Source organism: Tympanuchus pallidicinctus, unplaced genomic scaffold (assembly GCF_026119805.1).
Source record: "Tympanuchus pallidicinctus isolate F22 unplaced genomic scaffold, pur_lepc_1.0 scaffold12, whole genome shotgun sequence".
NCBI classification, from domain to species: Eukaryota; Metazoa; Chordata; class Aves; order Galliformes; family Phasianidae; genus Tympanuchus; species Tympanuchus pallidicinctus.
Window position 1 is genome coordinate 6891193 of NW_026294637.1, and position 11244 is coordinate 6902436.

The 11244-nt window shown below is 43.4% G+C and overlaps 1 protein-coding gene across 2 annotated transcripts in view; it reads left to right on the plus strand.

Moving 5' to 3' along the window:
• The window catches only part of AGBL1 (AGBL carboxypeptidase 1), a 478919-nt gene that overhangs the window by 416348 nt on the left and 51327 nt on the right, over nucleotides 1–11244 (plus strand). For both annotated transcript variants that reach the window (XR_008203809.1, XR_008203808.1), the window contains one exon: nucleotides 10793–11093. The gene's annotated coding sequence lies outside the window, so the exon portion shown is untranslated. The remainder of the gene's footprint in view (nucleotides 1–10792; nucleotides 11094–11244) is intronic.

Consider the following 11244-nt stretch of genomic DNA (forward strand, 5'->3'; position numbering starts at 1 on the left):
TCAGATGTTACTCTTTCTGTTTTACATCTACCCTGTATCTCATTAAAACCACACATCTGACCAGATTTCTGCTCATTACAACAGGCAGAAAGTTCTGCTTATAGGAATGTAGTTATAATGAGGGCAAAGAGTATGGCTCAAAAACAACTTCTAATAGCTCATTAGCAAAAAAAAAAAAAAAAAAAAGGCTAGTCAGACACCCCTGTAGCTTCCTCATTGTTCCTCAAGATCTGAGAACCATCCCCTTCCAAGCCTGTGGAAGTTAGCAATGTTTAGTCTTCAAAATCAAGGCAAAGCTATCTTCTTCTCTGAGGTCTGTCTCACAGCCCTAGAAGTACCCCGGACTCTTGTGTCTTGTGATAATGTCTGCAGATTTCATGAATCACTTAACATGGTTGCTTGGTGCTCATTTATCACCTCCTCTACATCTGGGAAGTAGTGAGGGGGGCCAGCACTGCACACTGACAACTGAATGATGCTCTCTGCTCCCTGCCTCAGTGTGGGTCTGGTCTGGTCCTACCTGATGTTGTCCTTCTGACATCACGATGCTGTTTGTTGGTTTGGAGTGTCAGCCTGGTGCAGACTGGGTCAAATTCTGGGTCTGCTGGAGCACATTCGGAGGAAGACCACAAAAATGACTGGAGGGATGGAACACGTCCCCTGTGAGCACAGGCTGAGAGCTGGGGCTGTGCAGCCTGGAGGAGAGAAGGCTCTGGGGAGACCTGAGATTGGTCCCTCAGGACCCAAAGGGGAACAGATTCTGTATCAGGGTCTGTTGTGATGGAACAAGGGGAAATGAACAGGGATACCTACAGATGATCAGGCATTCAGAGCCTCATCCAGCCTGAACTGTAGTATCTGCATAGACAAGGCATCCAGCAGCTCTCTAGGCAACCTATGCCAGTGCCTTACAACCCTTACTGCAAAAATTTGTTACTTAAATCCAATCTAAATCTCCCCTCTTTTAGTTTGATACCATTTCCCCTTGTTCCATCACAACAGACCTGAAGAGGACAGAATTTAGACTCTTGACAGGATGCCATCAGGTTTTCCTGGATTGTCTAGGCTTTACCCAACCCTTGCTCAATCAAAGTGAGTAAACACAAAGTAAAAACTGAGCATGGACCTTAGGATTTATGCACTCAAGTCATTGCAGGATCATCTCTGGGGATGAAGCAATTTACACTGTAGAATATCAGTGTACTAAGAGCTTAGGAGGAGCTTCATGGAATTGACAGCTCTGTACATGTTTTCTGATTAGCCACTCACAGCACCTATCGGAAAGAGAGACTTCATCATCACTGGTATTTAACGTTGAACTTCAGCTCCATTGAATGCAGGCTGAAAGCGTAACATTTTGACAGCCTCACAAGATGCTGTCTGAGCTGACACAGAAGAGGACTCTTCTAAACTGGTGATATCTGGCCTTCAAAGGACCGATGAATGATTACCCACAGCCAGACAGTGCCCAATCCCTAGGAACAGAGGTGTTGGCCACATCCAATGGGACTGAATCCCACTGCAGCTTCTGGACAATGAGGAGCTGTTTGCTTCAACACCTTTCTGCGGCCAGCAGTGCTGCACAGTTGGAGATAAGCAGGTATCAACCCCTTGGAGGAATATGCTCCTCAGTCAAACTATCTTTGAAAGCATTTTATTTTTAGCCTGTCATTCATAATTTCTCTTGTGCACGTCATGGTGACTCATGCTTTGTTCCTCCTTACCCATACGGATGCCTGCAGAGACAACGTGATTCCTTGTTTAATGCATGGTCTCTCTGTTTGAGGGCTTGTTGTTTCAGTGACGTCTAGAAGCAGCAAAGGTTGCTTCTCAGACAAGTACTTTTATGCTGTGAGATTTTGTAGAAGTGTCCTTTTGCATTGTTGTTTTTTTTTCCCCCTTAAGAAATATGGTTTAAGTAAAATGCAGACATAGTAAAAGCATATGCTGTGGTCACATCCATCTGAAACAGAAAAGGACGTCAAATGGAAAAGCAGCTGTTAATGCAGAAGAGACCATCTTGTGCATCACGTTGTGTTTCTCACACCCCTGCCAACCCCTTCACAGATGTTCAGCCCAGAAGATTCCCTGGAACATCTGTGCCACATCCCCTACCTGCTGCAAGCCACAAAACGCCTCCCTGCAAGACCTCCTCATAAACCTCAGACCCTGTGTAGAAAACTCAAAGCCTTCAAAATGGTACTTACAGAGAAAAAAAATGGAAGAGATCAAAGGCAAAGAAAGGAGCAAACAGTTCCTAATAGCTGCCTTGTGCTTTCTATGTGGACTGGTACTGGCTTTTCCATAGCTGTGGCACTGAGCTCACAACACTGTTTTTTGTTTCCCTGGAGCTCATGGCTCACCTCAGCTTTCTCTGATCCCTCCAGTGAGCTATTAGAGCACCAACTGTTGGGAGGTTGTTTTAGCAACAGTTTGAAAAGTGATTTTTTATGAGCTGTTTATTACCCTCTCAGATTTATGATGTTCCATTCAGACTGATTATGTGAAATAATAATAATAAAAAAATCTCTAACAAAACATGGACTAAGACCAAAAAAGGAGGTTTCTAAAGAAAATATGGACCAGAGTTATTCTTCCTTTCTTTATCTTTTTTTTCCCCTTTAAGAATCGTGGTGATGTGGCACTGAGGGACATGGTCAGTGGGCACTATTGCTGGTAGGTGGAGTACTGGACCAGATCTTAGAGGTCTTTTCCAACCATAATGGCTCTATGATGAGTGGTGCTGACCCATGCAGTGAGGAGGTGATGAGTTTTCAAGGGAGGAAATGTTCCCTGGCTGTGAGAGCACCAGAATGGCCCCAGCACATCGCTGCTGGGTGCTTTTCATGCTTTTTTGGGGGCTGTAAATGGACTGAAGTGGCTGCTGAGAACAAGCTCTCCTTCAGCCCTTAAATATGTTCCTCTCACATTGAGCTGCAGCATCAGGATAGAATTAAAGATCTTCAGTAATTAATACCCATTCATCAGCTTTAAAAATCACCTGTGTATAATAAATGCAAGAAGTTAAACATCTTGCTGCTGAGCCTCTGCTGGTTGTCACTGAGGCAGGACAATTTATGACACCTTTCTTGAGCATCTTGTCAAGGACTCATGCTTGTCGTTCCTCCAAAGGCCAGATGCAGCCTGGAGAAGATGAGAATTCAGTGATCTGCCCTGCTGCCTTGTTACCCTGCGTGATCATTTCCAATAAGTGTTCTTGTTTAATCATTTCCCTGCATCAAGCCCAGGGTTCTCTTATGTTTGTCTGTGTCATATTAATAAAGGTCCATTTGGGAGGACGCTGGGGGTGAAAATGATTTGACCAAGGTTAAGTAACAATTGTACAAAATTGTTTTGACATTATGTTAATGTCTGCTCGTGCATTATCCCCAATTTAAAGTTAATCACCAAAATTACCATTGCATTTCCCAAAATCTAATGAAATAAGATTTGTTGAGGTGTGAATAATGCAGAAATTGAGAAGCATGCTGTCACTATTAAAACAACAACAATAACAACAACAACACAGAAATAAACTGCTGGCTTTAACTCTCTGAGTGCCAATACAAGGTGAGATGTGTTCACAAATTAAATCAGACCTTTACCACCTCAAAATTGTGCAGAGTGGGGTGTGAGCAATGTGTGTGTGCACAGAGCACACATGTCTAAGCGCAGGGCCATGGCCAGACTTCCCATGTTAATAAATATAAATGGGTGCTTTAATGGTCAATGGGTTCAGTCATGGCTTGGCTGTGCTAGGATGAACATAGCTGATCTGGGAAGATAAAGATAGAACACTGCTATCGTGAAAAAGCATTAAAAAAAAAAGTCATTATCATAAATTCATATAAAACTGCTATGGGTAAACGGTAGCATGTGGAACCAAAAGAGATGGAGGAGTCTGTTTGCTTCTCATGTTACGCCTGAACGAATACAGGCAAAAAGAAGGACGAATAATGAGGAAGCATTGATGCTGCAGTGGCACGAGAGCCCGGTCCTCAGCCCACTCATCGCTGATTTTCAAAACTCAGCTAACTCCTTTCCCAGAAGCTTCGTACACAAAGAACTCAAAGTGAAGGATGTCACAGTCTGTGCAGCTGGGGAGAGGATTTTAACAGATGAAACTGGAAAATGGGGAATAACTGTGGAGTTGAACCAGTGCTTTAACCACACGGAGAAAAAAATTCAGTTGTTAGGTCTAGAAAAGTGTGTGCAAATAGCACACCTACAGGCTGACTGCTCTGAGATATGAGTGAGGTATAAGGGGAAGGGTGGGAGAGCCATTTGGGACTGGAGCAGGAGGGAAGAAATTGAAAATATATGGCTGTGGCAGTGGTGCACAAAGCTGCCCAAAAAGAGGAAGAGAAAGAGGAGTGAAAAGAGCCCAAGGAAGGATGGAGGAGAGAAATCAAGCTCAGACAATTGCTGCAGTTTTCCTTCAGAGCTGCCCCAGGCACCACTGGAAGTTAAAATGAATTACTGAGCTGGAAGCAGTTTCTTATGTCAAGAACTGAAGTAAAGGAAAGACAAAAATGACTCAATCAATTCTAAAAGCAGGTGTTTATCGCTTCATGCTCCGAACTGGCTAACTCACTGGGTGAGGCAGTGAGGATCACATTTTCGATATGGAAAATTCCAATTTTTGCATGCAAATACAAACAGTCTGCATTTGCATCTAGTTCTCCTGAGGTTGTGTGTACAAAGATATGGCCAGTGAAGACCCAAACTGTCCCAGCACAGTAATTGCAGCCAGTTTTGTGGATAACAAGTACAATTTCAAGTGCGGAAATAAGCTTGAGAAAGGCTAAAAACCTGATCCTCTGTATGCCTCGAAAAGCTACAGAATGGCTGCATTGTTGGCTTTAATAAATTCCTGGTGGATATTTCAGATCCTCCACAAAGTCCTTCCACAAAATCCAGTTTTCAACTTCTTCACCTACCAATCTCTCTGAAATGACCCTTGTCCTTCTAGCCACTTGGGTGTTGGGACTTTTCCTGTGGCATCCAAATGAGGACATTCTGATTCACAGAGATGAATCAAATGATGCTTTTCTCTTTCAATTTTTACTGGTTTTGCATAGTATGATGGAGCCAAATATCTATCAGGACAAAATTGATAGCAGCTCCCAGAAATATGAGAAAAGGCCCCAGGCATTCTGTACTTCATGTGTTGCCTGTGTAGCTTTATTTCAACATGAAAACTAATATACTGAATTATTCCATAAGTTATTGGAGTTCAAAATATACTCACTGCTACAATGACTGGAAAGGAGGTAAATTTTAGAAGTGCTAGCAAAACAGAAATCCTTCCTCCCTGAACTTTAAAAAACCTGTGGGTTTCTGAGACTTTGTCTGAAGTCTCTTGTCTCATGTGTGCTACGAGGAAAAAATACTGTGAGAAAGAGGATGTGTCTTCTTCCAGTTACAATGGTATTAATGCTGAGCTACGTGTGACAATGTCACCCTCTTGTAGCTAGGAAAATAACTGCAAGGATAAGCCCTTTGAGGCTTATACTTATGGGCACATCAGTCTATTTGCAGCCAGTCTGGATCTTGGAAGAAAAAGTCCCAGGCCCATAGTAGTTACTAGAGGTTTCATGTTAGCTAAAGGTCTAAAGAAGTAACCTCAGCAAAGTAGAAGTCGTAACTATCCAGGAGACCTTAATCCACATTTGGACCACAAACAGGAAGCAGGTGTAGTCCAGTAGATTTATTATTTGAACTCCTCTCGTTTTTCAGGGTCGCCCAAGAATGATCACAGAGCAACCAAATACATTTTGTGAGCTGATAGTTACCTCCTCTGGAGAAGAGGCAGGCTCTTCCAAAAACTTTCTAGTCTCGTTAAGTTTTTCTGTTGCGTGATATCATAGAATCATTGCATTATTAAGGTGGGAAAAGGCCACTGAAACTCTCTAGTCCAATCATTAGCCCATCCCCACCATGCCCACTGACCATGTCCCTCGGTGCCACATCTCCATGGTTCTTGAGCACCTCCAGGGACAGTGACACCACCATATCTCAGATTAACTTTGTTTTCACGAATAACTTTATTAATAGATTTCTATATTCACCCAAATCAAACTGCTCGCTGGTTCTTAACAATTGCTAATTAGACAAGATTTAATACCATGGGAATCCTTTGCCTTATCTTTGACATAACCATTTTGCTTTTAATTGGAGAAGGCTTTGTGGACAGCCTGGTGCTAGCTCAGCCATTATTTTTTGCCCTCCCCTCAGCACAGTCTCAGCACAATCTGCTTTAACAAGCACTCAAAGGTTGTTGGTACTTATGATTTCTTGCAGAAGCATTTGAAAGGTTACTAAGAAACTTAGCATGTCTGTAAGACTATGCTGTGATAGTGTCAAACCCAAGATTGTAAAATCAACATAATTTATATAACGTGCTTAGAAGTTACAAGCTCCACCTTCTATCTACAGTTGATCGCCTGTATGGCTGTCAGCAGCCAGGTCCAGCATCTGTCTGCACAACCCCGAGCTTGTCAGGCCTCCAGACACAGAGCCAGTTTCAGCCATGGCTTCCCTCTGGCAGGGCAGCCAGCCTTCGGGTTGCGTGGGTGACTTTGGCTCGCCTCTTCCCACAGAAAACAAATCAGCCGCAAACTGGAACTCAGGCCAGCCGTGCTGAATGGTTAGCAAAATGTTCACTTAGCCCGAAGCTGGGATTTGTGTTGTCTGAGCCAAATTTCAAGAGAGGCAGCAACAGTTTCTAGTGTTGGGTGGATGCCAGCCAGGTTATGGAAGTTATGAGCAAGTGTTGAGGCCTGTCTCAGACCTCAGTTTCAGGGATGCAGGCCTTGCAAAGTGGAAGCCAGGGAAATTTCACATGTAGACCACTGAGAGCTGAAACTGCAGCCCTCACTGCTTTTCCTCTGTTGGGTTCTGGCTGTCAGCTAAGGCTCATTTGCACATCACCTTAGGTTTGCTGAGAACTCCTGGACTTCTGAGACAGAAGTCATTCCATTTTAGCTTTGGATGATGGTGCTTTAGAAACCACAAGGTCACCTGAGAAGTGCGGCGCTCACAGGTCTCCTTAGTTGTTTCTCCAATTTTCTTTCCAAGTTCTCTCGCTTCTCCAGAGACACTGGTCTGCTTTACAAATTGTTTCCATCCGCATCAAGTCTCAGAGCTGCCTGAACCACCATCCTGTCCTCTACTCAGGGACTGAATAATGCTTCAAAGCTCTGGGCTCTGATGCTCTCTTCTACACCCTGTTCTGCCTAGGGCATCCTTGACATTAATAATTTTCTGTCTGGAGAATCATGTTCTGTCTGAGTACGGAATTATAAGACATTGAGCATCCTAAAACTATGGGAACATAAGATGCAGTGGAATTTACAGGTTCAGTTCTCGTATAATAAGCCAAAGGCATTATGGCCAAGACTGGCAAGTTGGATGGGAGAAGGGAGCTTGGAAGGCATTATTAGTCTTATGGTGAGTCCTGCTTTGTGATCAGTGTAGTCCTCTGCTCAGGGGAAAAAAAAAAACCAAAGAGATTGTTCCCAATATAAATCTAAGATCAGCAATAAGAACTCTTCATGTTGGATTTATTCATCCATTTTCCCTTGGTTCTCTTGCTCCAGACTTTCTAAAGCAGAGAGCTGTGCTGCTTGGCTGGCTGTGAGGGAAAGAGGTTAATACTGAAGATTACACAAGGTTCTGCAATTAGACAGTTTCTTTGTACCATAATGTAGGCGCCAAGATGACCTCAGAGGCCTTTTTTGCTGTTGCAGAAACATATTGGACAAGTTTTCTCAGCAGCTGTGCATTAGTGTTCCATATTTAATGGGCTGATTATAAATTACAACAGCTACCCTAAGATCTTCCCATCACTCTGGATTTCTTCACGGCAACTTTCTTGCTTTCCTTTTTTTCCCTTGCCTCCAAGGGCTGCTTTGCAAATATGTGCCATTCGGTGGGAAAGCAGATGGGAGGATAATAAAAGTTATGTTTTATGGATTCATACGAAGACTGCTCTTTTTTTTCTTCTCAAGGAGAAAAAAAAAAAAAAAAAAGGAAAAAAAAAAAACCCAAGAAAAAAACTTGCCTCACATTTCTTTTCAGGAAAAGAAGTTCCAAGCGAGCAATGCGGGACTGATAGAAATGGGAAAGATGGAGCTGGGCATATCCAGAGATAGAGGAAGATGACTTTTCAGAGCATACAGATGGGTTTTTATTAGTATTATTTTGCTTCACCTTGGGTCTTTCATCCCACTTGTACAATCTACCTCCACACAACAAGTTCAGTATATGGTATATTTCTACTTGCTGGAGTCAACAGCTCATGAAATAAATGAGGGGAGAAGAGAATAGGGAAGAATCCCAGCCCTCTCAGCTGCCTGGGAGAGGCACACATCTGCTTGGCTTAGCGTGGGGCCCAGCAAGGCGGCCCAGCTGGTGGGCATTGGTCAATCACTTGCCTCCATTTCTTCAGCACACTTTAAAGACCCAACCCATGCAAGTCTAAGTTTCAAATTAGGAAACAGGGCTTTTCTGTTTGTCTTTCTTCCATAGCTTTCCTTCTCCTGCCCCTAAACTCTAGTTGGCTTTGATTCCTCCTTAAGCTGTTTCTTATGTGTAGTTTGCAATGTTGTTGTTTGTTGGGTTTTTTTTTTCCTATTTTATTTTTAGGAACACTTAAGGGTGAAGATTGTTGGACTGGAGTGCGTGACTAATGAAAGCTACATTTTGATATATTTATTTTCCTATCCAGTTGTTTTCTAGGGGCAGCTGGAATTGTCCATATCTTCTTAATGGATGTGTGTTTCTGGTGTTGTTTGTTTGTTTTTCTTTAGTGAGAAACAAATGCCCTTTACTGTGGAGGAGAAGTGCAAACACCTTCTCAGCCGTGTTTTTGCATCTGTAATGTCCTGTAATCAAGGGTCTCAGCCCCACTCAGCGTTGGGCCCCCAAAGCTTTTGAGTGGCATAATGGATCTTCTAAGAATTCATGGCTCTGTTTGCTCTCTTAACCTGTTAAGAACTCCTAGAAATGATCTGTGGATCCTGGGAATCATTAAGCAGGGGATTGAAAACGTGACTTGCAATTGTTTGTATGCTAAGCTCAGAGGCTAAGTGTTTTGGCTGACATCAGAGCTTTGGCTCTTACTCTCTTCCTTTTTTTTTCCCAATGCACACCTCCATCCCAAGAGATCTGGAGACTCCCAGCCCAATTTTAGGCAGCAAAAACAAACTTTCTTTATTTTTTTTTTAATAATTGTGCTCTAGGTTTTCTGGAGCCTGAAACACAGCAGGGGGGCTAGGTTAATACAAACCAAAAGCACGCTTGCTAATCTGGTCTTTATGCTGAACGTGAACAAAATTCCTGCTAGGATGAGGTCAGCGGCACGCAGCACTTCAGAATTGGCTGAGGTGTAACTGTGACAGCAGCTGCCTGATCTTTGGGACAGCCATGAGCCTGGGGCTCTCCAAGCAGAACACTGAAAAGCCAAAGTCCACAGGCTGATGATGAATAAGTATATCTTAAAGCTGCTATCTGTTATGTGTATCCTGCTCTAAAACAGGTATAGCCCATAGATGGTAGGAATAGCTTGCTCTCAGTTCAGAAGAAAACACGTAATTCCTAATGTTAGGAGGGTCTTTAGACCAGTAGAGAAAAGGATGTAACAAGATCCAACATCTGTGTTTATTTAACATTGATTTCCAATTGGGAAACAAGGTGAATGTTTTTAACAATGGAATGATGAACCTCTGGAGCAGTTGCCTGAGGGATGCGGTAGGCTCTCTGCTACTGAAATCTGATATATCAAGTTCAGATCACTTTTCTGAAAGAGGTGTTCCAGCTCAACATGAAGTCCCGGAGTTCAGTGAAAGGCTACAGTGTGAATTTTTACATCGGTAGGTAAGTGGGAGGTCAGATTAAATGATCATAATAGTCTTTTTTTTTTTTTTCCTTTCAACCTTTTGAGTTGAAATCCTTGAGCATGCACTTCATAAAAGTCATATCAGAAAGATGAGAGAGGTCTTAAAGGCAAATATTGCCTGCCAAACCCAATTATCAGAGCGGCAGTTGAAAGTGATTTGTGCCCTTGCTCAGCCTGAAGCATTTGACCACTGATTATGGCAAAGGATGTATGTGGTGGTAGAAGTGAGAGGGCTGCAAGGAAAGGGCTTGCAGGTGCAGGAAACCTCCACTTTCTTCATATGAAGACTGGAGAACAGTGTGAATTGCCTTGGGCTAAAGAGGTGTCTGCTTTTTGGAGAGGTGCCCAGGGAAGAGAGAGTGTCACCATCCCTGGAGGTGTTCTAAAAACATGGGGTTGTGGCACTGAGGGATGTGGTTTATTTGGCAATACTGGATGTAGGTAGACAGTTGGACTTGATGTTCATAGAGGTCCCTTCCTGCCTAATGATCCTATGGTACTGTGCCTCAAAGCCTCTCCTATGTCTCATATTACAGTCAGTGCAGTGCAGATGCACATGTGAAGCAGGTCATCTCACCTCCAGGGCTTCACTGCAACCCTTTGTAAGGCTGTGAGAGAAGCCTTTGCTTCCTGATGTATAAAGGAGAGAGCTGGCAGCACCATGAAGCAGTGTTTGCAGCCAAGCCTGCCTTGTACCTGATGCGCCACATGCATACAGGTTATGAATAATTTCTTCCTTAAGAAATGAGCCTAGGTTAAAAATAGCCCCTGCCTTTAGCAGCTTGCTGCCTCCTTCCTGCTCGCCGAGGTCAGAGATCTGTCGAGGTGTTGGCAGTAAGTTTTAACGTGGAAATATTTAGAAGTTAAAGCTGTCTGGTATCTCTTTGCCAGTGCGCAGAGCTCTGGGGCAGATGATGGAGTGGTGTTCTCACCCTGGCCTGGAGATGAACCTGTCTGTGAAGAGAACTAGAGACAATTTCTCCATTACATAACCCGGCCTCAACTCCGCTGAAGCTGTTAACAAAGGGCTAACAGCACGGTTTTGTGATGTGATTCCTTTCCAATTGCGGCTGGATCCAGAGAAGGTGTTTTAAAGCTGCTGCACAGAGGTACTGATCTTGCTGTACATGGAGGAGTCCCCTGGTGTAACGCCATCTCTCTGTTACTGTCTGTGATGAACTCGTAAAACAAGGTGCATTTGGAGGGTACATGGTAACACACTTGTACATTCTTGTTTCTCTTCTGTGGGATTAGATCTGCTATGAGCACGCAGAGCTGGACAGGCTGCAAGCTTAGGGCCTTTCCTGCTCCAGCTGAATTACACTGATGATTTCTCATTAATT